At 47.7% G+C, this 26,690-nt stretch overlaps 1 long non-coding RNA gene across 3 annotated transcripts in view; it reads right to left on the reverse strand.

The window, feature by feature from the left end:
* LOC121082477 overlaps positions 1-25,460 on the reverse strand; it is a 55,493-nt gene extending 30,033 nt beyond the window's left edge. For 2 of the 3 annotated variants that reach the window (XR_005826038.1, XR_005826036.1), the window contains exon 1: positions 1,401-3,776. This is a non-coding gene — a long non-coding RNA (uncharacterized LOC121082477). Of the gene's footprint in view, positions 1-1,400; positions 3,777-19,381; positions 19,517-25,426 lie in introns of those variants that run through there. The other variant, XR_005826037.1, reaches the window with a different exon arrangement.
* Between the last annotated feature and the right edge of the window lie 1,230 nt (positions 25,461-26,690).

Below are 26,690 nucleotides of genomic sequence, written 5' to 3' on the forward strand. Positions count from 1 at the left end.
AGCCAGGAAACCCCTCTGATGTGCTGGGAACAACTGGGTTTTCACCACCACAGGGGACTTCACAACTGGTCCAACTCCACTAATATTCTCTTTACAGAATCAGCATGTAATAGCCCAGTTTCAACAAAAAGAAATCAAGACTAAATTCAGTATATTCTGAAGGAGTGAAAATTCCTAGCAACAGCTAAAAGGGAAGCGGAATTCATAAATACCTCTTTCATCTTTATCAAATTACCATTCAGTGCAGTTACATTTATTAATAACAACATCCCTTAAACCACATTGTGAAAATCCATTAGCAAGAAACGCTTTAAAATGTTCAACAGGCTTTAACAGATAATTTATCAAAGGCTAAAACAATTAAATACGATAAGCAGAGTGGGCATTTTTATGGCCTATGGAGCTTGCCAGGGGGCCGTTATGACATACTCAGAAATGGACTCTTTGCGTGGCGTAACTCAACTTTTTTCTTTAATTCAATCATCTACATTAGCAAGGGGTGATGCAAGCTAATAGTATTCTTCAAGTATATAGTATATAAGCTAATATGGTATTCTTCATCTTAGGTACTTGCCCCTGAAAATGCTGATGGCCATTTCAGAGCTGCCACCTGTAGCGTGTGCCGCGTGCCGAGGTACCAGGCTGCTGCTCTGAGCCGAGGGCGCAGGGAGGGAACCCGCGAGAGCAGAGCACGGCTCGCAGGGGAAACACTGTAACAAACCCCAACAAGAAGTTGCTGAACTACCCCCACGAGGGTCAGCCTTACCAAGGCTGACCTGGGGGCAATCGCCACATCATTCTCCCTTTCAGCACACCCTGCACTTGCCCTGGAAGTTCACTTATTCCCCTCTTTCATTACTTGTTTTTTTTGAAACTCAGTTTAAACGTTGATCGCTGTTGAGTAATCACTACCAAAATACCAGATACAGGGACTGAATCCAGACGAGGGGTTTTGTTGTTACCTTCATGCAACAAATTGCCAGTCTCGACTGTTGTGCATACCCTGCAACACCGAAGGTTCGTTCAGGTCCCGGGGGGGCTGTTACAGAAGGACCGACTGCGTCCCCCTCCTCCTCCTCCTCCTCCTCTCGGTTGCTTCCAGCTTGCAGCAGAGAACAATAATGGCACAGGCAGCTCGGCACTGCTCCGCACTCATTCCCCAGCCGTGACTGTATCTGTCACAGCCTCCTGCTGCATCAGTGCAAGGAGGTTTTTGATGACATTTTCTTTGTTGCTGCAGAAGGCAAAGCCCGAGTCGGGGATTACAGGGAGAGGCGAGGGGGAAGAGGCAGGAGATGCAATTGCAGCTGGGGAGCGAGTGAAACAGCAGCTCTGGGGTCTCGGTCCACATTCTGGGCTGCGCGCAGGGTGGCTGTGGGCTGTATTAGGTTTTTGCTTACCTGCTGACAGATCAGCCCATGCAGGCTCTCCTTCCAGATCTGATCATTTCCTAAATCTGTAAAAAGATGCCCGAGGCAGGGGTCAGATGGGTTCTGAGGCAGACACACACACTGCCGCCCAGCTCCTCTAGAGTGGAAAGTTCTTTGCACCTTGAAGCAATATGTCTAATTCACCCCAGGCACAGACCAGCAGCACTCAAGTGTGCATTTGCTTCCCCAGTTCATTCCACTTAGGAGGGTGAAACAGTGGCAGAACAAATTAGTGGCAGAATGTATCTTCTGTAATCGCACAGGAGCCAACTTGTTAGATGATTTTCTGTCCCAGCTGAGATTGCAGCTCCATGATTACTTTCAACTGAGTGCAACTGGAAAACACATAATTGCATGGACCAAAGCACAGAGATCTGCAGCTACAGACGCCTGGTGCTCAGCTGGTAAAGCGCAGCGCACGGCGGGGGGCGGGGGGAAAGGAAGTCAGGAATGAAGCCTACCTTCCCACCCCACCACAGCCCCGCCGCAGAGCTTACGGCTGTCAGGCTTGGGCAGAGCAAAAGGCTAAAATTTCTCAGGTGTAATGGCAGATTGTGTGGCATGAAACACCAAAACCTATGTCAGTGCTTGAGCTGGCGGGTTCGACTCATCCAGCCAGATGAAAGCAGCCCAGACTAATGCTGGTGAGACAACACTTAGCATCTCGCAGGCACAATCATTCTTAGCTGTAACATCCCCCTCCTGGCTCATTTTCTCTGTTGTTGACCTCCAGTGATGGAGGAAAGGGGCTGGACGTGGAGAGGAAAAAGAGAAGGCAGTGGATGGTGCTGTGAGCAGGAGAGGGGCCTGTAGGAATGGGAAAGAGGGAACAGCTGTGGGGCTGGGAGGGAAACAGAGCCAGGGGGATGAAACATACGCTTCCCCTTTGGGAGGATGGGCTGAGCCAGTCTGAACAAAAAAGAGCTAAAATGAAAGGGAGGAAACCAGAGAAGAGAAGAAAGATGGAACAAGGGAGATCACAGAGAACAACAGGAAGCAGTGCTAAGAGGACAGAGATGAAGGCTGGGGCTTGTTGGGGAAAAGCAAACAGAGAAAAAAACCTTCAGGAATATTGTGCAAAAGACAGAGAATAAAAAAAAAAGCCCTATAAAAGTGCCAGCTACCCAGCTGCTGTAAGCGAAACTCCAGTACACTTACGTCAACACCACACCACTGATCAGCACCAGGGGAGGAGGTTTGGGGTTGTTTTTTAATTGCATGGAAAGGCTTTCAGCGACGCAGAATATGAACTCCAGCTTCCACCGAAGTCAAAGGGATTTACAGGTGCCTCCAGCCACAGAAATACAAGACCCAGCTTGATAAAGCCCATGAGACAAGATGCCACGTTACAACCTGGAGAACAACCAGCCTTTCACCTTGTCCAACTTCCACCTCAAGACCCAGGGTGGTAAGACCAGCACGTGTGGGGAGGGGGCACACAGCAGCCTCTGCACCCACGCCAGGGACAGTGCCCCAGCTCTACCCTGCCTGCACCACAGCAGCCATTTGCTCCGCTTTCCCTGATGAGCAGTGAGGTCCCTGATTTACATATCTAAGCCTGAGTAGGGGTAAGAGGCATCCGCTTTGCTGGTTGAAGTTAAATGTTTGGCTTATTGGCATGGCTTGTTTAATTTGGCTCTTAGTGCTCAGTCGGTGTTATTAGAGAAAGCAATAAAAGCACATTAAATACTAGGAACTACATTAAAACAACATGGAGCATGCAACGCAAACCAAAAAAAGCAAGAGGGCTGAGTATGGAGACTGCCATTCCCTCCTTCAGTCACCCTCTTCCACGTGAATATGGGGAGTGTTACAGGGCTGTTCGGAGGGGTAGAGGCCCAGTGGTCACCACGTGTCTGGGAAGTGTCAGACCTGTATCCGAGGTTGGCTCCTTCCCCCAATGCCGGGGTGGCTGCTGAAGTCAGAAGTAGGGGCAGATATTTAGCTCTGATGCAAGCTGACAATTCAGAAGCAGTGAGCTCTCAAAACCAAAGGCTCTGTCCCAGTCTTGCTTCAGTGCAATCTTCCCACAGGCAACAAGTGTCCATCCTCAGCCTGTCTCCCTCCAAGCTACATAAACCGTCATTAAAGAGAAGTCTGTGCTCCACTGTGCACCTAAAGTGTTCTTCTTCTCCAGGTTGGCGGATCGTCTGCCATCTGCCACCAACCCCAAGAGTCGCAGCAGCTGCAGAGAAGGACGCAGAGCCATGCACAGGGAGCAAACACCAGCAACAGAGGCTCTGCCACTCCACTGGCAGCAGCTGGGACTTGTGGCAGCCTCCCAGGCTGCACATATTGACTGGACTGTCACAGATGTTGAACTTAACTGGTCATTTTCAAATCCTAATTCACCTCAACCACACTTCATACACTGCTACAGTTCATTAGATGCCTTTCAGCTCTTCCACCGCTCACTCAGGGCTTCTTCTGCAAAAGACAGTCCTCCATCTCCGCAGTTCTTTGCAAACCTTGAGGCCCGCTTCACACAATTTCCTCAACTTGCAGCCAGTCTCACCCCGAACAGCTGCATGCCTCAGCTGCCCACCCGTCAGCTGCGCAGTCATAAAGCATCTGGGTTCACCACACGGCTCTGGGGGCAGTGCCCAGGGGCCTCGCGGCCAGCTCCGCTGGGGAGCAACACTTGTTTCCTAGAGATACCTCCCCACGTAAGTCAGACGACAGAGCAGAGTTTTGACTGTCTTTGGCCGACCACATACAGCCTGGCCACGCTTTTAGTGGTGTCTACCAAAGACCACCAGAGCCGCTGAGTTGTTGCATGCAGAAACGTGGGAGATGTCATCTCCTCTTTCCCCCCAGCTAGTGGTTCTAGAAAGGCTCTGAAACGGTGCGATCAGCTCCTACGTGTCCCTGCTGAGCTCCTTCCAGGCTGAATTCTTACACTTGCTGTGTTTTCGCCAAGACATCATTTTCTTCTCACCATGTAATAATGGGCAGATCCCCACCACCACAGGGAGGGACTGAGAGATGTCAGAAATGACACATCTGTCACCTGCCCAGGCCCCGGCTCACTGCTCTACCCTCGCTTTTTGCAGCTCAGACAGATTTCTTGGTTTCTGCTTTGGCCTTGAGATAGGACTCCTGAGGCCGTGGGATCATTCCTTTGCCCGTTTTGTTAACTGATTTGAGCCACAGCGGTATCCTTGCATTTCTTCTGCACCATGAAAACCACAACTGCACGTTAGGTCTGGGCGGATGGCAAGGTGGTTATTGCAAAGCCGAGACGTCCTGAGCAAACAAAGCTTTACATGTCATCACAGTGTGTGTGTGTGAGAGCGAGAGAGAGAGTAGTTCTTGAACATACCAGACAATTTCAGCGAGACAGAGAAAAGGATTTCTCAAAGCTCTGAAGCTCCCAGAGGTGCACTGGAGATGACAGATGGAGGATACAGACACCTTTAGTATCCCCCCAGGAAAAGGCAGCAGTGAGTGCTCCCTCCACATCAGACAGCAGAGATGCCACAAGGTGAACACTGTTCATTAGACCAGCACATCATGAAATTACTCATTAATAACCTCGGTGTGCCTGATCACCTTCTCCTGCCGCCCACCTCTCCTGCCTGGAGCCGGGCCCCACACAGCTGTTAGTGAACAGCGTTCCTCATCACCTGCCCATCACCCTGAGGCCTGGATCTGTGGCCATAAGGGTACCTCAGTGCCGCTGCAGAACGGGTAACCGAGAAAACAGTGAGAGGATCAAGACACAAGATGACGAGAGCTGCAGTGGGGCAACAGCTGTCCCTCAGCGCACCCATTGTTCCTGCTAGGAGAAGCAGCCTTAAGAAAGTGGTGTTAATTACAGGAACTGGATCACTGGCTTGAACAATGTCAGCACGTCCCTTTGAGGGCATTCACTCCCCCTACACCATGAAATGACAAGTTATTATTTAACAGCAGACCTCACACAGAGGAATGTTTTTCTCTATTCATGACCTCTAACAAGTATAGCAATTGTTTACTACACTCTGAACAATCCAGCAGTAGCTATAATGTAATAATTATAGAGAAACCTTCCTAAAAATATATTTCTGATGCATCAGCAAAAACTCGGCAGGGCCCTCCAGCTGGCATTGAACATATGAGTTAAGCCCAAATTGAGAATCAGATCGTGCACTACATTTTGTGCAGCTGTGCAAAGACTCCGGCGAGGACTCTGGAGCAGACGCCTTGCAGTGATGGAGGGAAGGGCACGAAGCAGCAGAGAAGCAGACAGGGCAGGAGCCACAGGTCCTGTCTCAGTGGTTAATGACAACAGAAAACATCACGCCTGTTTTCAAGCTGGATAAGCTGCGGTTCTGGAAATCAGAATACCAGCACTTTCTAATCTGGCTACTGACTTGCTAGTGTCTCAGCCTGAGTCCTGGCTGTGCTGGCATTTTTCATGGAGTGAGACGATTCATTATGTTGTTATTATTATTATTATTATTTTCATCCCTACACACTACAATAGCATCTGGAGGTTCCTGCAAGAATCAGCTCTTCTCTGTGCTCCTGTTGGCGAACTCCAGCTCATGTTCTTTGAGGAAGGTCCTACAAGGGCTTCAGATGCTGCTACCTCGTAGCAGAACCACCAAAACACCACCGGTCTGCCACTTCCATTCCCTGCCCCAAGGCTGATCTAACCCCACTACTTTGATTTCAGCTAATCAGGCTGTGAAGGTCAATGCCAGGGTACAGGTGTTTCTTTTCTTCTTCCAGCACTGGTAGCACAGCCCTTCCCTGGAGACAAGCTGGATTCTTAGAGACTGTGGTACCTTGGTAGCCCTAAACGCTTCTGTGCCTCAATTTCTTCACCTGCAAAAAAGTCCAAGTAGAAAAACCTTCAACCTAGGGCCACGTTCAGGTTTGGAAAACACTTCTAGCACCTTGAAAGAAAGTTTCTGTGGAAAGCCAAACTGTAATTTATTGCTTCGATTTAAAAAGTGTGTGTTTTACAATCCACAGTCTGTTTACGCTTCTACTTCTTACAGCTATCTCTCTAAAAAGAACTCAGCTCTGGTAGCTCATGGATTTGGCACAGCTTGTCAAATAAGCAGGCTCACCAACCTTTCCACGACACACAGTGCTTCTGTGTAACTTTGCAGGCGGTGTTTGACTTGTCTGAACTTGAACAGTCACCACTGATTGATTGGCTTCTAAAAATACCCGCCCGCCATGGTTCGAAGTCCAGAGGGCTCTTGTTGATTTAGATGGAGACCTTCTCGCTGGTCAGAGGCTAAGACAGACATCTGACACCGGGGTGCTGCTCCGCCTGCGCTCTGCCTCCGGCCCCGGGAGGGGCTGGCAGAGACCCTGCGTGCTGCACAGCACCCGTGCCCGGCACAGCCCTGCTCCGCCACGCTTGGCAGCCCTTGGTGCCGACCAGCAGAGCCAACGGCAGGATGAGAGCAGCCCTATGGGTCCCTTCCCTTCCTGCATCCGCGTTTCCAGACTCCCCTTGCAGCTATTGACTGTAAGTGGGATGGAAAGCGGTTACCACCCGCCCAGGAGGTGCTGCTCAGTGCCCCCCCAGCGACGGGAGAGCTCTGAGAGTCAGGCATGCAACTCCTGCCAGAGGAAGGCATGGCAGCACACCCTGGGGAAAGCTGCAGACACATGATTATTGCTACAACAGCCACAAGAGAAAAGCCAGGCTACAATCTCTACCGGAGGCAATGGATGCCTTGTTGTTTTATAAACCTGTCACTACGGGCCACTGAGCATGCTGTGGTGCAGTTCCCAGATCCCATCATCAAGCCAGCTTCAGGAGAACAGCCTCATAGGGTGTAGGCCCAGGGTTCCCCCCTTAGGGATCGTGGGGTTTGCACCCCCAGCTATGCACACCCAGATCACTACTGCAGAAGCCTCAAAATGCACTTTGGAATGGGAAGGGCGTGCAGGGACGGGGGGAACCATGGTTTGGGAAGAGGAGCCCAAGCAGCTGAAATCTTCCCCAGCAGCAAACAGCAGAAAGGCAAAGAGCATGGATACATGCAGGAGTGAAGCAGTGTCTGCGCTTTCCAGCTGAGATGCATCGGTAGCGGTGTGCCGGGTGCTGGTAAGGAATGCAGCAGCACCAGGTTTGCAGAAGATGTAAAACTCAAACAGACTCAGCACCACGCACCACCACCACGTGGCTGGGGCCACGCTGATCACTCACCTGCTGACGTGGGCGCTAACAAAGACAAAGCAGAGTGCAGTGTAATATATACACTGGGTGTTGCCCCGTTACTGAATGCATCTTAACACAGCAGGGTCTTTTCTAAATGATGTATTATAGCTGAGCTAAAACCTAAATAATAAAGCCTACTTTTGGCTCTCTGGAAGATCACAGCTAGACAGTTGCCTATGGAACACCAGGCTAATGGAAGAAATTAATGGTATTCTGGGAGCGTACAGGGCTGGAGATGATCGCTGCAGCCAGACTCCACCTGCACAGCTTGGCAGGCAATCCCTTCTGTGTATGGGTGACGCAGGGGGACCCTGGCCCTGCTGTCCTGATGCAAGGCCTTGCAGAACCCCGCTGCTCTGAGGTCCACAGCCCTCCTCATTTCCAGCCTAAGTGTATTCCATGGCAGTTTATAATCATGCTGTCAGCCAAAGAGCTCTTTTTATTTATATAATATTCTTCCTTCTGTTGCATCTACAGAAAGCAGTGCCCTCACTTCAGCTCTGCTGCACTGAGTGACCCACGCTCCTCTGGTTACTCCTTGTAAGCGTCACCCGTTGTCCCAGTCACCTTCCGAGTTCCACTTTGGATTTATCCTTCTGATATCCTGGCTGATGAGAACGGACCATGGCTTTCCAGACGAAGGTTCAGCCCTTCCTTGTGCGGTGGCAGCACTGCTTCCTCATGTTTTCTGGAAATATCTTGCCTGATAAACCCTCTGATCTCATCTGGCTTTTGTGTTTGGTTTTAAAAGGGATATAAAGCAGGCTCTCCAATATTTCACTTCATTTTATTTTAGTGTTTGTTATCTGGAAAGAAGAGGGTAGTTAAACTGCCTTTTTAATTAAATTCCTTTAAATCTTTGAAAACAATAAAGAAAGAAAGATAGCAAACAAAGTAAGACAGAAGAATTACCATGTGTATGAGCAGAGGTATTTTTTCCCGTAACACATCTATATATAAATCTCTTTCCCAAAAACCTGCAACATTTCTCAGTTGCTTAGTCTGTCTCCTGGGTAACTTGACACGTCACAAGAGGAGCCTTGTGCCTCCGCTCTTTAGTGGGACATAAGTCTTGCGAACTCTATTGAAATTATCCTCTAAATAAAGCGTATTCCTAATTTCTTGAAGGTAAGAAGAGCTTGTGGTATGCATCCTTCTCTCTTTGGTTTCTCCATCTTCACACAGCTTACGAAAATAAAAGGCTCTGTGCAGCAATAGCCTCATTAAACCAGGGGGTTTGAGCTGTGGTCCCTTCAGGCACACAGACTCTTTCCATAGGTCTGTGAAAAGCTCCTAAGAATTTACATGAGCAGGGAGACAGTAAATAAGCTTAGGTTTGCTGCAGAAGGGTTCAAACCTGCACTGTCAAATGTTTAGAGCTCCATAAATTAAAAATAACGTTGGAAAACACTAGTTTAACTAAAATAACCTGACAAAGGTCCTCTGCAGTCAGCACAGCATCTACAGGATGAGATCTCACCACTTACACTGGATGTGGGAAAAAGTGCGTCTATCTGAAGGCTCAGATCTGTAAGTCAATCAAATCCATGGTGCAATGGTTCTGACCACAATGGAGACTTCTGAGCACAGAGCTCCACCCTGACTACACTCCACGTATCAGAGCGGCAGGAGCATCGGCCCCAAGAGATCAGGGCAGCTGGAAGCACCAACTTGACCAAGCTTGTCATCTGCCACTGCTATGGCTAGTGACAAGTAGCACGGAGTGGATGTAAACCACTGTAGGTTATTGGCACCTAAACTCACAGGGCACTTTAAAAAATCACGACATTAAGACTGGCACATGTTTGCCATTTCCATTGGAACTGGGGAATCAGGAAGATGCTGGTGTGCAAGTTGCTCTCAGTGACCTGTGCAGCCCCAGGCACCGCGTTGCTCTCTGGTATGGTTTGTACTGCAGCAACACCCCAAAGCTCTCTCCAAAGCTGGACCTTTGTGGTAGCTGGTGCTGTAGAAGCACAGAGCACTTTTAATGCACATTCAGCCTATGTAAAGCAGATTTCAGAAATGTGAGACCACTGCGTAGTGAGGGCCACTTCACTGTCTACTAAATGGCTCTCAAACCTTGCTTGCTGCTTGCCTTTTAGCAATATCTACTTCATTTTCTCTACAACTTGCCTAATTTCTTTCTTCTTTTTTTTTTTTTCCCAAATTGATGTTATATTCCTTCCCCACCCCCCGAATAAGGAGACAATGCTTTCTGTGTCTCCTTCCTCAGCCACCACCACTCTCCCAGGGATGTCTCAAACACCAAGGCCAGAAACCAAGTCCAAGAATTGTGGGTTGCAGTTAATCTAAAATTGGTGACTTGTCAATTTTAATAGTTTTAATTTCCCAACTGTCTGCTTGGGTTACACACATAAAACTTTTAAATAATATGCCTTCTCTCTCTCCCCACATAGAAAACCACTGTGTTTCCCTGTCCTCACAGTACGTGACCTTTAGCTGCTCTCCCTTGCTTATCAAGTCAAGGAATTCATTCAGCTTCTCAGCAGCTCCAACCACTGACTCTCCATTCACATCCCTCTAAAGGCCCCACCAGCTCCCTGATCAGTTTAGAAAGATTTATACTTGCCTGCCCCTTCACGTCCTTCCTCCTTAGGCTTTGATTTACCATCCTGGCTTCCTTATCACTCTATAGCACTTCCGACATGTTCGTCTTTATAGCTTCTCATTTTCCCTCTTTGAAATCACCAATGAGTTGTGTTTCCTTAATGGTAGTGGGAAAAATTCACTCAGCAAAGAGGCCTTTGCAAGGGTCTGTGCAAAACGGAGCTCCAGTGGAACATAAATGGCATTTTACTTCTGACACTGACCCTAAGAACAGGAAGGACTTTAAACCCGTATCAAACTTCCTTACGCAGCTCTCAGACCCTCGCCTGGTTTTACATTTCCTGTGCATTCACTAAAGGAAAGCTTTGTGCCTCCGCAAGGCATGAGGAAATACGACCTTGTTCACCTATTTTCTTAATGTCTCCCTCCACAAATCGCTACTCCAGCCCAGCGCCACTTTCTCTGGCAGAGATGGTGCCACAGCTGCAAAATGTTGCTCTTCATTTTTTCCCCTCCTGGGGTTTGTGATCAATTTGTTACACAGTTTGTGTTACCACATTAAAGAAAGGGGACTAATGGAAAAACGCAAGGTCATGCTGGAGAGGACTCTGGCTGGGGTGGCCACCACCCTAAGGATCCCCATTAGGGTCTCTTGGAGTCACAGATACACCAACCTGGAGGAAAACAACGGATCAAAGAAAGCTGCAGACTCCTCTGCGCTCAGCAGCTTGTTGGCCAGGCCTGAGGTTCGAGTTCCTGATCTTTTAACTCAGCCTTTGAAGTTAATTTCACGTTTATTCTCCGACTCCTAAATATTCCCCTCTGCAGGGATTAAAGCTGGTAGTAAAATACCTCACAAATGTTTATGATCACAATTACACCTGTTCCTAGAAGAATTTCACAGTCAATTGAGTCACATAATTCTTTCATATCGGCCTTTCCTGCCCTGGTATCCAGACTTCCCCACCACACGCACCAAGTGAGAGCCTTGCAGGTCACGATTTCAGAGTATTCTTTAAAGTCTTTCAAACTCAGATCCTCCCCAACCACAGACATGCAAGTCAGGCAGATAATGAAATGTCTTTAGCTAGCTGAACTGCAAAAAAAAAAGGGGGGAAATGTTTTCTGTAAACACTGTCTCTCTAAAGGACTGGGGGGTGTATGGCCAAGAACGCAGGCCAGATGCTATAAATGTTGCAGATTCCCAGATTAGATCAATTTTACCCAAATTAAGGCATTCTTACTTTCGATCGCAAAACTTTGATCCCTTAAGGGGGTGTTTCAATTCCCAGTGTAAGTCAATACTGATCTGGGTATGACCAATACTCAAGCATGCAAGACACTGGGCAAAAACGAGGGGAAAATTTTAAACTGTCCTTGGCATTTATTCAGCCCGAATTTCTCACCAGGAAAACAGAAGATCGGCACTTGTGGGTGAAACTCCCCCATGATACAATAAGGATCGCCTGTTAAACAGGAGTTAAGGCACGCACAACCGGGCCGTTTGGAGGTGAGCCCTGCAAAGCCCCACTCGAAGCAGGAATAGGAAACAGTCACCTTCACAGGAGGCTATTGAGTCCCCCACTCCCATCAAAATCACCTGGAAGTCCCGGGTGTTGTAAGGAGAGAAGAGGCCCGATTTGTAAAAGATTCCTGGACAGAGTTCAATTTTACGTAAGACCACTGCCTATCAACTTCCAGCTCCTTTTCTCCTGTAACCTCCTTCAGCTGTTAGCACCGAGCAGCAATAAAACTATATCCATGTTCACTCAGAAATCATCTTGAAATGCCTTTGTGCAAAGGGAAATAGTTTCACATCCTGCACGTTGGATTTCACATAGTCTTTCAGATTGCCAGTGTAGGATAATTTTTCCAATAGGAAAAAATCAAATCCTACAGTAAGGGCTAATCTAATCACAAGGATCATTCCTCACCTTTGAATGCCCATGAAATAAATAAGGCTGCTGATGATTACACAGTCTAACTGCATGAAAGGGCTGACAGACCGCAACGGCACCAAAACTCTTTGCCACAGAGACTGGGATATCACAGTTCTATCCTCCTCTAGTTCTAAGGAAAATACAGCTTATCTCTTCCGCTGGGATACAGTAACTTCCAGCAAAATGTTCAATAGTTATAGCTCTGTCCTAAACGTCTTAATTGCACAATGCAGTAAAAATAGATGCAACACTAGCACTTACAAAAAATGTACTGCAATGTCAAACAACACTGCCAAAAAAATACAATGGCAGGCCTCGGTTCTGCAAAGCCCCACATTTAGTCACTCTGCTTTTTCACACATTTGGAATAGCTTTTCTAAAATCATTGAACCTATCTGTAACAGGCAAGGGCCTTCGGAGGGATCAGGGGACTCCTTCACTTGCTCTACTGGTGGAAAATCAGCTCTGCTTGCTCCTATAAAACCTTTTTCAAGTAATATTGAATTACCTACAAGTTACTAAAATTAGACTAACAAATAAATTACTTCGTAGCTGAGCTGATAAAATGTGACTGTTTACATATGATTTAATCCTATAACTAAGATTAAAGACTACTTCAAACAGAGCCTTTGCCCAGTATGTCATATAAAATTCTGTTTGGTTTCAGCAGAGCTGAGAATGACTTTAACAACCTTGTTAATCACAGATTAAGAATGGAAAAGATCCTATTTGGCACCAGGTGTGCCATTAATAACAACTGGGGATGCAGGGGAGCTGCAGAAATGACCTAGCTCGGACGCCAAGGAGAAGCTCTGAGCCCTGGAGCCGTGCCACGCCTGAAGTGCAGCAGCCCAGACACGGCAGGACAGCGTGGCACTTGTGCTGCCATGCGCTGCAAGCACGCAGGCACACCAGCCTGCAGGGACAAGAGCCCTGTGAGATCTGCTGTGCCACCTTTTCTCAGCTCTTTTCAGTCCGAACTCCTGTAAGCCTACGCTGGATCCATTTGAAAGGTCAGGAAATATCCCTGGGAATCCAAAGTTTCCAAAAAGTTTTCTAGCCCTAATGAAGCCCCCTCCCATTTTCACGGTTTGTGCCCTGGATGAAACAAGGCACGAGGCTGATGTTCCTCAGACCACCTTTCCTTCGGCAAGGGCACCACCACACACATTCCTTATTAAAGTCCTCGTCCACCTCCGGGCCAAGCGCAGCACTTGCGCGGCGCAGGCAGAGGCTGGGGCGGCAGAGCCTCCCGTGCTGGCACAGCCGGCGGAGATCCCTGCCACCCTCTGCTCTCCAGCCCACAGACACCTGCCCTTCTCACAACAGCCACCGGCCACCAGCATCTCACCGGACATTCCCGCACCTTCTGCCCTACCTTTCTCCAGGGAACTCCTCTGCAGTGCTCCATGGTTCTGGTACAGCCACCTGATGCCCTCCAGCTCTCCTCCCCAAAAGCATTTTTCTGCTGGGATGGGAAGTCAGCTGCTCTCAGTTTATGCACAGTCTGGTCCATGAGAGACTTGCAGGCAGCATCTCATCACAGATGACATGTAGAAGTGTGCCAGAGTAGGAAGAAGGTCCAGGCCTGCAGGACCCTGAGCCACTGAGCAAAGCCCTGCAAGGTCCTTTCCACTCATCCAAGGCAGAGTGCCAGCACCTCAGGCTTTCCTGGTCCCACCAAACTGCACAGGAGCAAAAGAGAAAATCTGTTCCACACTGAATATATCTAAAAATCATTTTTTAGCACACCCATATAGGCTTTGCCTGAGCAGCCCTCCTCATCTTCACCTCCCATGCAGCCCCAAGGTCCCCCCAAAACGGATCAGAGGGACTTTGCACATCAGAACAATCTGGTTACAACAGCTGCCCCATGGATAAGCACTGGGCAATGACAAGCTTTCCCACCAGCAATCCACTAGAGAAACTTTACAAGGCCATCTTTCAGGTTTTAGTTCTTGCTCTGCAGAAACAAGGTCTATACGGTGGCACGCAGCACATGAGGCTGCTGACCCAGTGTCTAGCTGGCATTGCCCACCACAGCTCATTTCCAGCAGGCACACACCACCGAAGCCAGCACAGCTAACACAACCACTTAAGAGTGAATTATCTCCCAGTTGTTTGTTTTAAGAAAGACAGAAAAGGTAGGGAGGATGGACATTTCTTTCCCTGTGATCTTTTAAAAGATGTTTGCCATAAATCTCTTGAAGGTAAAAAGCAGAAGAAAAGATCTGGAATCCTCCCTTCTGCTATGCAGAAGATAAGCTGTGATTCAGCATGAAAGGCCTTCTGAGTTCTTCCTAGTTCCCATTACCACAGTGCCCAAATATCCCATTGTGAAACAAAGTCTCCCCCAGTGAGGTGCAGTGCCAATGCACAAGAAACATCAGGGGGTTTACAAAAGCGAAGAGCAATCCTGGCGCCTGATATTTTGAAAACGCTGTGCAGCCGACCTTTGAAAAGCAATTCCGAAATCCCTCTCATCAAAACAGAGGCTCCTAAAATCACTTCTCATATTTTATAATGTTGGTCAGATCTCTGCCCTGACAGTTTTGCAGTAGAATTCACGTTTATGATTTGTACTCCATAGCCTTTAGTTGCTGCAATTTAATGCATGCTTAAGACCCAGACAATTGCAGAGAGTATGCACAGAATTCTATTCCTGCTTATATTGCACGTGTTTTACAGTGTTTAGTTTTTCTCTTATATTCCGTGCTACTAATGCCCTGTGTTTCTATAGCATCTCCCAGGTGAAGGCCTCAATACACTACAGAAATGTAAATGAAGGTGAAGAATACCACCGAGACTGGCAGAACCTCCTGTTCCGTAACTACTTTGAGAACTTTGTCTTGTAACTGCTGAGTCGTGCTCTTCCACCCTTGCATGAAGCCTGTGTTCTTCTGCAAAAGGCTGCCAAACTGGTGCAGGACCAGACTAGTTTATCCCTGCAGTCCCTCTGGCAGGCTCTGGGGAAGTGACTCAGGTTTCTACCCTTTTCACAGTGTAGAGCCATGGCCTGCATGTTTGTGTTTCCTTGGGAAGCCTGGAAAGGGGCAAAACTTAAAAACCCACTGCTGTGCAGCCAGCCCCGATCCAGTTCTTCTTCCCCTGCTAGTCCAGAGGGCTTTACCAGCATGCTGCTGTCAGTACCAGAAATGAAATTCTCCTGAAGGTGCTGTGGAATAGCAAGAGTCTGGGAGCCAGGACTGAGTGTGCTGACAATGATATTTTCTTTGCGCAGAGCTCCCATGTGTTCAGCTTTTCTCGGATACTTCTTTTTTCCTCATACCAATTGTGCCTGGCAGAAGTAGAGGACTTTATAAATTTGTCTAGGAATCCTAGATACCCAGAGCCAGGTTGGGAGTAGCTATTGCTGGACTCCTGGCACTCCTTGATTTGTCACATACACAGGGATCAACTCCCCAACACGCATGTGGCCCTGGAGATTTGAGCCTGCTCTGTGCTTCAACAGCAATCCCAGTGCCTGAGATTATCACGCATGTGCCGATCAGCTGCACAGAACACACACACTGGATGCTTCCTGCAAATGCTGCATTCACTATGCCAATAAACAGATTTCTGCAAGAAAATATTTACTTCAACTTGACTTTTAGCAAGTCTTCATGTACCTCAGTGTCTCAGTGGGATGCTGTCATAAATCTACAAAGTTCTGCAAACGCCCAGGACACGTATCATTTCAGCTGAATTAAAAAGGTCACCCAAGAGCAGCACGATAACACAACCAACTCAATCACACGAGGTATTTGTGAGATCTTGTTCCTGTGTGTTGTTCTCAAACACGACTCTCTGTGGGTTCCGATTGGGCCATCACACTTCTCACCGTGCCCCCAGTACTCAGACATATGTTCAGCTTTGGTTAAATTTGACTTCTCGTTGTGTTATGCAACTGAGCTTTACTCAGTGTTATCTTTTGATTGACTCCTCCACTATTCCCCTTCCAATGTATTTATCTGAGGCCAATGACAGCCAGCAAATACTAGAACTCTTGTCTTTGGCAGCGCGTTCTGGCACTAAGTGTTTTCAGGCAGTTTGAGAAGTGGGTGTCATTTACATTAGCTCACTCTAAAATCTTGACTCACCCTTCACGCATATAATCCCTCCTGCAAATTCTAGGCCATGGATTTTAATAGAGTTTCCGAAGTAGGTGTGAGGGCCGCTGGCTGTGCTAATTTAGTTCCTATTGATTTATCTTGTCTCCTTTCATGGCAGCAAATTGTAAATGCTTCCTTTGCTTCACTCGGTGTTTGCTCCCCGTGTGACAAGTCTCTAGCATTGATGGAATGTGTTAGTAAAAAGTGCCTTGATGTCTGTTTTCAGTATCACGGAGACAGAGCCATCATCTAGTGACAGTCCCACTTTGGGAGAGCTGCCTCATTCAACCTCTACCCATTTACTCAGGGAGGAGAGCTGGGCCCCATGACGTGAAGGCTCCATAGTAAAAGATACAAACCAATCTCCACAAGATACGAAATAAAACTGCCTTTAGCATTGGCGGCAACACTAAACTACCGACCCATCACAGCCTTTTACGTGCCCCATAGCAGAGGCTGAAGTGGTTACAACCATGAATTTCTTTCTCTGAAGCCAAAATCAGTAAGACAGTTGTTACGGGCTCCTTTCAGTCAGCAGCAGAACACACCCTCCAGCGAGAGTCCTGCTGCACACCCAAGTCCTTTATGGATTTTACTTAAAAATTTAAAATCCAATTTTACCTTCAGTTAGAAGTGGCTAAGAACTAGTAACTCTTGTTTTTATTTCCAGTTGAGCTCCTATTTCTACAATCAGAAGGGACATGTTCTTTGAAGTTGCTGCAGTTTTAGAGGGGTGAAAGGAGAGCCTGACACTCAGGTTCACCTGAGTGGCCACCTCCCTCTGGGGCTTTGATCAAGACCTTCCAGGTAACACTCCTGGTTAGCTGGTGGCAAGTCGTTATGTGTTTATTCCCTGTAGACCTCTGTGATGCAGCTGGAGGCAGCTCTGGGACTGTGTACTTGGGGAAGTATGCTGTGTTGTGTCCAACAGATAAGGTGTCCGTGCAGAAGCTTGAAGCCCACATCAGGACCCGGCGGGTCATCCACTGGTTTGAGTGACAGAGCTCGTCTAGCAGGAATATGTGGACAGAAGCTGGGAAGGAGATGGAAGAACAGGATCTCCCTCCTTCCAGCAGCAGCAAACTATAATGTGGCTCCAACCACATCAAGAAATCACACTCGAATTCCTGTTCTCAGGAGTCATTTAGGCACCAACCTCCAAACCTGCTCAGGGGTGGAGAGGAAACTGGTGTATTAACTTGCTCTCAGGACTGGGGCAAAGAAGTGGAAGCCCACGGTATAGCAGTGTGATTCAGGAAAGCTGACACTTCATTACTGTGAGTAAAGGCATCCCAATCTAGCCTTTCATATGCATGTTTCATTACGTCTTGATCCAGTCCTGAGCTCTCTGTCTCACACAAGAAAGGCTGGTGTTCCAGTTGCTTTCAGTTCTCACTCATGACTTGGGTACTAATCACATATTTTTTGCAAATACAGCACGAAGTACTCTCTCTAGGGAAGGGGACATTTAGATGGAGCCTACAAAGAGCACGCATTCTCTCTTTGCTTATACTTGCGTATTACATTAGTGTTATTTTTTTAATGAACAAAACAAGCCACCTAATCTTTATAATTACACATTTGAAAGAAAAAAAAAATTGTTATAGATGCCTTTTGCAGCATGCTTCCCCTGCCTCCTTCACTGGGAATCCCAGCATGTGCCTCTGAAACAGATAAGCTGGGACTGGCATCTGCCAGACTCAAATCCACAAACTTCTGGTTGTGCCAGTTCATGAATTACAGACCTGATGTCTGCAAATGACTAGTTTCCAAAGTGAAGGCAGCCATCATTTCAAAGGCTGAGAAATAAATATATCATAAATCAGCATATGTGGATTTTATTTACAAAGTTCTAATTAAATTTTGTTCTATAATTTCAATATGCAGTATACATGTACAGTGTGTATTTTTTTCTCTTTTGGCCATAAATACGAGCAATATACCTTATAATTCTCTTCCTCCATTATGTGCTTGGTTTTTGTGCTGGTAAAGTAACATCTTAGCCTTTTGTAGTTTGTTACAGTGCACTATAGAATTTTTATTGTATGCTACAGTCTGGTTTGGAGATCATCCAACAAAGAGATCTGCTTCCTTTTAAAAAATAACATAAAATACAGCATTTTTCATAATGTGTATAAAGCCATGCAGAAATCCAAGCATGGAAAATAAACACAGCATTGCCAACACCAAGCACTTAGCAGTCCTGTCTTAGGCCACAAAATCATGAGTTTGCCTTACAAATCTTGAGATTTCAAAGAAATGTAATTTTGGGTTTCCTGTATTTGCCCTTCTTCCTTTTAAAACTTTTTGGTTGTTTTCAAGCTATTCTGTACAATCACAAAAGTTGTCAATGTACCTTCAGCTTTACAGAATGCTGAAACTCACATAATTACAGGGTATGAGGAACCAGAGCTCTGAAAAACAACTGCAACAAAATCTGTGGTAAAAATGCAAAAGCTGGTGCTGCTGCACGCTGAAATCCACTACCTGGCACAGGGCTGACACATCCTCATCCCTGTTAACCCTCACTGCTGAGATGTTCAGAGAAACAAGCAGGAACCAAACCTGCCCTGGACACATGCAGCAGTTGCTTGTCTCAACTTTTCAGCTTACTGTTTAACAGACTTTCTGCTACCAAACCAAATTGCATCCCCAGGCTGAAAAAAGCATTTCAAAATAATATGAAGTATTTGCTCCAACCTAAAATACAATTTTCTTCAGCAGAGTTTTAGATTTGTTTTTGGTGGGTTTTTTTCCCCAGGAAACACTGAAAAAAAAGGCATTATTGATCAATCCAAAGCAGGTACTGCTTCCCTCCAGTTTTCTGCACAACCCTTTTTCTGAAAGGTGCTGTTCTCGCTGCTCTTGTGGGGCTCCTAGTCCCTGATGGCAAGTCTCACTGTGCAGACCCATGTGCTGGTTCAGCTCTCACAGGCAAAGACATCCACGCACTTGCTCAAAGGAAAGGCACCGGCCTGATGTCAGGGAGTGCTCAACTAAACCACGCTGTGTGGCTGGGACTCACCAAGGGATCGGAGCTGCACGAGGGGATTTTGTGCCGTTGTGGTTTTATGTACAAGTGTTACATGGAGTTACCACACCTCTACAGGAGACTTCTAAGTTATTGTGTTTGTTAAAGGGTAGAAAGAGGCAGCACACCCTCTGCAGCGGCACAGCAACGGCTCCTGCCGGGACGGCAGCTTGTGAAGGGCTGGGCTGGATTCCCATCCACCATCTGTGCCCAAATCCTTAAAGTTCACAGGATGGGCCTGCGTATGAAATGCTCAGGCTCCCCTGGTAAAACAAAAGCATTTCATTGTAGTCAACAGGGCCGGACAAACAAGCATTAGATGATGGATCATCCGTCTTCTTCAGCAGAACCTCCGGCAGGATTCAAAGGCGACGCACTAACAAACCCAGGTGCCAAGCACCTCACCTTGGCTCTGGCAGTTTTCACAGGCGCTAAGGGAAACACTAATTCCCGTGCAGAGCAGGGCACCCGCTCATCACTCCAGGCAAGGCTGGTTTCAGCTTTCTGAGACACTCATTTTAACACCAGGATTCAAACATGAGATCTTTCTTCCCTTCTCTCTTTCATGATTTACCGGGGATAGGAAATGCACTCTGGTCCATCTCCCCCTCTAGTCACTTCCAGGGTCAACACAAAGGGATAGGGAGACCCACAGCATCCTTCCCACCCTTCGATGCTGGGTCATGGGAAGGCTTTCTGCAGTGAGAAGGAAAGACTGTACGTTCACTCTAATTCAGAGAAACGGGCCAACTCTGAACTCACTTCAGGCGTCTCTATCCCTTTCACTTAGTTTGCTGCTGTTGGATTTCTGCACACGGATGCAGCCAGGGGTGCAACCTTCGTGTGGCCTGGCACGTCCATCATGGCACCCACACACCAGCACGTGCCCATCATACACGTACCCAGCTGTGTGCCTCACACAAGAGCGTGTCAGAGCACAGCCAAGCACGGCCCATGCCACTCTGCAGCTTGTTTCTGCTCGGAAGCAGCCTTGGTGAGTGAGGCAGTGGTGTCTTCACCAAAGTATGCAATAAGCAGTTGCAGATTGGGCATCTGGAAACCAATTTTACTGTCCAGGGTCAAACGCTCAAGACCCAGTTGTGCAAACGCAATGAGGGGCCTTTCCTCACACAAAGCAGCCCTACAGCACATGCAGGAGCACCTGGCTCCAAGCACAGATCCATTTCCAGATGACTTGTTATGAAGTACGTCAATTAAAGGGCGTCTTTCACTGTGGTGTTCGTTGCCAGTAGATGGACTGCGTGCAGCAGAGATATGCTTTCAGTGTTGACATGTAAGGGTAGCATCGCTTCAGCAGCGACAGGAAGGTGTTGATGGGATAAAGCCCACCCTCCCAGTAACTCCATCTCTATAACTGTAGCAGGTCATAAGCCAGCCAGACATAGGTTTTCTCTGTGCCACAGTCCCAGCATTAACACTAAGCAAGTGCCTAAAGACCCCAGTGGGATTGCAAAGACCTCACTCTGTGCTGGGTGCTGTTCATAAGGTAAAAGGCAAACCTCATGTGCAAACTAACCAGCAAAAAGCAGCTGGGGAAAGAGAAGCAGGGTCAGATCCATTTTATATGCCCAGTTCCTACTGACAGATCACCTGAAGTTTGAAGGATGCACATTCACCTGCAAACTCAGAGCCTCAGTGCCTTTGTGGAGTGTCTCACGCTGACCTTCCTGAGATCACACAGTGGGGTGCAGCAAAGCAGGGAAAGTCAGGCTGCTTCCTCACCCTCTTCATCAAATCACACCGGTGTGAGCTGGACAGGTTCACCTTGGCAAGACTGAGGCAGCAGGGTGGAGCACTGCAGCAGCTAACGGCACAGCTCCCATGTCCACGGCCATCACAAGGGACCCCCTTGGTCCCACAGGGCACCATGCCCTGTCCCCATCAGCTGATAAAGGCATTTTACCCCAGGGGAAGAAAAAAAAAAAAAGTAGCACAATTCTCTCTGAATTTCAGTTGTTCCTTAAATATCCCCTTACATCTACATCAGGTCACACTGTGAGTCAGTTTGACACATAAAAGAGCCGTTTCGCAAGGCAGCGTTACGTGCTGTACAGATGTGATCAATCACACAAAGCAAATAACCAGCTTCAACAACTACCCAGTTCCAGCAAGGGCAAATGTCACCCCTGTGCCAGCAGTGAGCCCATGAGCCGTCCCACTCACCTGGGGCAGGGGCTTCAAAGGAAATCCCAGGATCTTGTGAGAGATGGGCCTTGTGAGCAGGATCCTAATGCCACGTTCCCAACAGTGAGTGCTCTATGCAAGAATGATTTCTGTCCTGAAAAAACCAAATCGAGTTCTGCCCAACTTTTAGGCCAAAGTGGCTTCCATGTCCACAGCGAGGCTGCAAGGCTCCAGAAGCTGTCCTAATATTTACCTGTGCTCACGGGGCACTCACAAAGTCATGACATTCTTTTGTACGTGGTGGCTAAAGAGCCTGAGAAGGCTGTGAGGCTGCTAGCACAGTCCGAGCTAGCACAGTCCGAGCATGTAGAGTGGGTTAGGGAATAGATCAGCGTCAATATGTAGTGAAGAACTGTTCAGGAACATCTTGCTGAAATAGCCCCTGAACTCTACGAAGATTTTGTAAGCAGCACTGTAAACACTTTTCTTCTAGGCTTTAGCCCCCAGCTTGTAAGGGCAAACCCACAATTAAAACAGACTACAAACCCAGGGAAAATAGCGACACGGAGTGCCACACCCCCCCTGAGAGGAGGATTCTTCATCCTGTGCTTGGGCAAAGACTGAATGCAGATGTAATGGCAGAGGCTTCTGCGGCCTCTTCTGCAAGGTCTCCCACCAGGTCCCCCCGCGGCAGGAGGGCAGCCCTCTGCGGAGCCTGTCCTGCTGGCGCTGGAGGCGGTGGCAGGGCAGTCTGGGGACAGCCTCCAGGTCTGCCTGGGGACAAGCAGGGAGCTGCCTTCCAGATCAAGGCATCTTGCTCTGAATTCCTCCTGCGATGCATGGTCTGGCTCCCGGTCTGAGCCAAGGGTGGGTGTCTCAGGCCAGGGCTTAGACCTGACCGGGGTGGGTGAGACACAAACCCCCAAAGGTATTTCCAGCATTACACCAGCCAGCACTCGCCTTTCTCTCCCAACATGTGAGAGGTTCGACTTGTATCCTCATAACCTCTGCTCTAAAGCAGCAAAACCATGAAGTAAGACAAAAGCAAATAAAAAAAAATCTGGATGGTGAAAGATCCCATGTGTGGGGAAAACACAGCATTGACCCAATAGGGCAGGGAGCAAACATTGCAGCTAAAATCGTCGCTTGGGACAGCATAGATCGGCCTAACCCGTGGCAACACATCAAGACTCCTGTGTCACTGAAGCTCCTTTTCTGCAAGGCACCACACAGCAACACGTGCAGTAAGATGCCCAGCAATAGCAGGTATGAGGATGGCAGGGGTAAATCCTCTCTGGGGAGGAGCCAAATGCTCCAGAAGCACTTAGCCATGGCAGAAATAGAGCTATGGCACACTCTGCAAAGAGCTTTCTTGCTAATTGAGCAAGCGAAGGCTTTTCTGGAAGAAAAACAAAGATACTTGCAGACAGGCTAAAACAATAAAGGCAAATTTAAAAGGCTGAACAAAGGGACTGGAAAGTCAGTGACAGAAATTAAAAACTCAGAAGCAGCTGCCTGCAAGCGGGCAGCAGAGGCTGCGCAGCCAGCGAGACCTTGCTGCCTCCATCCTCCCGGCCAGCCGAGGCCCTTCACCTGCCGTGCCGGGGCAAGAGAAAGCGCAGCAAGAGGCTGCCAAAATCAAAAAGATGTCCCAGACAGCCATCAATTATCAACACCATAATCTGCGTCTAGGATTCAAAAAATGAGAAGTGTTGAAGCTATGCACTCTCCTTGGGGAGGAGCCAAACACCAGAGAAAGCCAAAGCTGTCAGGGTCCGAGCCGTGAAGAGAGGCGTGTAGGGGACCTGGGGACAGGAGGTGGCTGCAAAGGCACCTGTGAGCACAGCAGGGAGCTTGGAGCCCTGCTGCCCCTGCCCCTGCCTTTGGGAGCAGGAAGGATTATGTAGCTTCATCATAGACCTTTTCCAAACTGAAGGATGCACACTTTATTCCTCTCATGATTCAACCATCTCAACCAGCTCTAAGTCCACGGAGCTACAGGGTGGGGATGTACAATCCTGAACACCCCACGAGACCTTGTGTCACCGTGAGGCGATGGCTGGCGACGGGAGTGCTGAGGATAGCTGCTCGGCAGGGAAGGTCCCAGTGCCCCGTGAGGTACTGACACCCAAACTTGCAGAATGTAGGAATTAGTCACCGAGAACAGGGCAGAGCAGATCACATTTCTCCAGCAAAGACCTATCTACAAGTTGGCCATTTTCTCAAACACAAGCCACAAGCCTTTGACAGATTTTTAAGGAGGATTATACTGAGATCTTCAGCTTCAAGGAAAATTATGATGTGCCTAAAGCCCTTTACACTGCCTACGTTTCAGCAAGCTGCCTGGGTGTAAGGGTGTGCTTACAGCCCTGCATTTTCTTGTACGTCAGAAGCAGAGAAGGGCTCCTTACCACGTTCCCAGACACAACCCTCAAAAGCACCATTAACGGAGCTGCTTTGCCCCGGCCGTAGAGGAGCTGGAGGCAGGTGGGTGCCTGGCCTGGTGGAGCAGAGCAGAGCGAGCAGCCCCAGCCTCGCCTGCCTCTGGAAGCAATTACTTAATGCAGGAACCCACCTAGATCCTGGTCTAACTACTAAATTAGATGCTAATTATTCCCTTGATGTTCTGTTCTTCCTGACGCCACAGCTGAGAATTGCTGCCTGTTGCGTTACTGTGGGGCTGCTGAAGACGCTTCAGTTGAGGGAGTGGTCTGGTGTGATTAACGCAGACTGTGTCTTTTCACACACATTGGGCCAGATGTCTCTGGTAAAATCCAGAGTCATTCCTTTGAAATGACATATTTCAAAGGTATGACTGAAAAATACTGGCTTATTTCAACAGGGTTATTCTGGATTTACAGCAATGAAACTAAAAGGAAAGTCAGAGTTTGCCTATCCCTGACAATTAGGCATAATACAGGGTGTGAATTTAAAGCACGATAGTTATTACTGAATTGCTCCTCAGAATACAACTGAATTAGAACAAAGATACCCTCCGTTCTGGAATAAAATGGTAGGATTTAGGAATAGGTACTTCAGAGTAGCATCTTCTTGTTATTTCATAACTCTGGAATAACAAGTGTAGCAGTGAAGATTTAGCAAGATGGCCATTCTAGGCTTTACCTTCTGGGCATCAGAGAAACTATCCTCCACCTTATTTTTTTTGAAATCCCGCTGACTCTCCTGAAAAGAGTTTCTGTTCATAAATACAGTGCAGAATTCTAGAGGGCTCACCCGCACCACTTCCTTTCAGCATTAGTTTTTATTACTAAACTCCTGCTTTATTTTAAATGGGGAAAAAAAATGACACAGAAAAGAAAAACAAGCATTTATAGGAGTACGGCAACGTTTTCCATACATGCTTTCCCCATGAGTCAGGGTCCATCCTGTGTACTGACACATCCTGCAGACTTGCACTAACTTGTGGGGCAAAGCCGTAGGTGCACACAGCCCAGTTACATGGAAGACACCCAGAGAAACCAGAGAGAAAAAAACTATGTGTTGCAGGAGCCGCCATACAGGACACCATCTCCCAGTAATTTTTTCCCGGGGTATCAGTGTGCTGGCTCATTTTGCTCCGCACCATGACAAATGCATATGTACTAGAAACTAGCTCCTTGGTGTTCGACTCAGGACATTCTGGAGAAGCTGTGATGTCTCTGCAGAGGCTGCAATTATAGTAACCATAATCAACATTGCCCTGTGTATCTTGCAGCACTTCTGCTGAGACTGGGAAACAGGCTTGTCTAAGCCTGAGAAGTGATTCAAGCTAAGCCTGTGCACTCAAAGCACAACTGCTGTGCAAAACGCACACCTGGACACATTTATTCTGGAATAAAATATGACTTGATACTATCTACTTTATCCCTTTGGACAGTTTAGTTGCATTGGCTTTAAAAGCCGATTAGGCTAACACAGAATAACGCTCTATTTATTCTACAATGAGTTATGCAGGAATATAGACAATGGAATGACTCCATCCCTAAAATTAAACCCAGAAAAGCACACGTTGAATTGCATATACTTACAACCAGTATATATCACTTCAGTGCTCAGAAGACCAAATGGCCCTCCTGATTAGGACAACTCGGGTGACTATCTGTCAGCAAGATCTCCACCCCCAAAATATCACTATCTAATCTGAAAGCTAGGCAGTTATTTTTTTTCAGTGGCTTGGACTGTGATTTATAGCATGATGTATCAGCCCAAACCTCCTGAATGATCTTAATTAAACTCTGAGGGTGAAAAATTAATCACTATAGTTATTTTATTATGCATGACCAGTAAAAAAACTACTTCAAATTTACATAATGTCTAACTGAAAATTATTTAGTAGTCACATTGAGACTCGGATTATTATTAATTATTAACTTGTCCTTTTATCATCGGTGAAGAACAGGCACTAAGTTTCTGTATGAGGACAGGGAAGGGGCTGCTTTGCTATTTCTGTCTTTTCCCACAGGTGGCCAGGCTCCATACCTGCTCTGCAACACCCTGATAATGCCCAATGTCTGCTTCTCTCCCCAGAAATAGCTCTTTATCAGCACTCCATCTCCAAAAATACTTTTACTGGTAATATATAACATAAACTGTACGCCACTAATTAATTTCCAAGCCAATCCTGTGTGGAAATGACTGTTCTCAGTGCTGAGCAGGATTATATGCAGGTTTCTCAAACAGGCAAGAGAACATGATGGGACAGGAGCCTCCCTGCAGATACCTGCCCTGCAGGTGCTCCCGAAAGAGCCCCACTTTGTGTCACCGCCGCATGCACAGGACCCAGCTCCACCACCACCATCCACTCACTTTGGGATGCCTCCGACACCTGCATAGCTTCAACACTTCTCATTTTTTGAATCCTAGACACAGACTGTGGCGTTGATAATTGATGGCTGTCTGAGACATCTTTTTGATTTCGGCAGCCTCTTGCTGCGCCTTCTCTTGCCCCTGTCCCTGCAGGGGACACAAGCCCTGCACAGGGCTGCTGAGATGAGACCGTTTCCACCCCTTCGGTCCTTTCAAGGCACCTGAGTGACAAACTGAGCCTCGAAGAGCAGGCTGGTGCCAGCCAAGCCCCTACCCTGCTGCTGGGGTGAAATAACCCCTCTCCACTGTGTGTGATTTTGACTTCTCCTTGAGGGAAACTTATCCAGAACATCCTCACGGACCTCTGTCACCTCCGCAACCCACTGCAGCATCGGACTTACTGAAGAAATGGGCTCTGCTCTGAGCAGCGGAATAAACCCCTGCCTGAGGAGTCAGGGAGAGGCAAGGCCACAGAGGGGCTCCCCA

This window comes from Falco naumanni, chromosome 1 (genome assembly GCF_017639655.2).
Source record: "Falco naumanni isolate bFalNau1 chromosome 1, bFalNau1.pat, whole genome shotgun sequence".
Classification (NCBI taxonomy): domain Eukaryota; kingdom Metazoa; phylum Chordata; class Aves; order Falconiformes; family Falconidae; genus Falco; species Falco naumanni.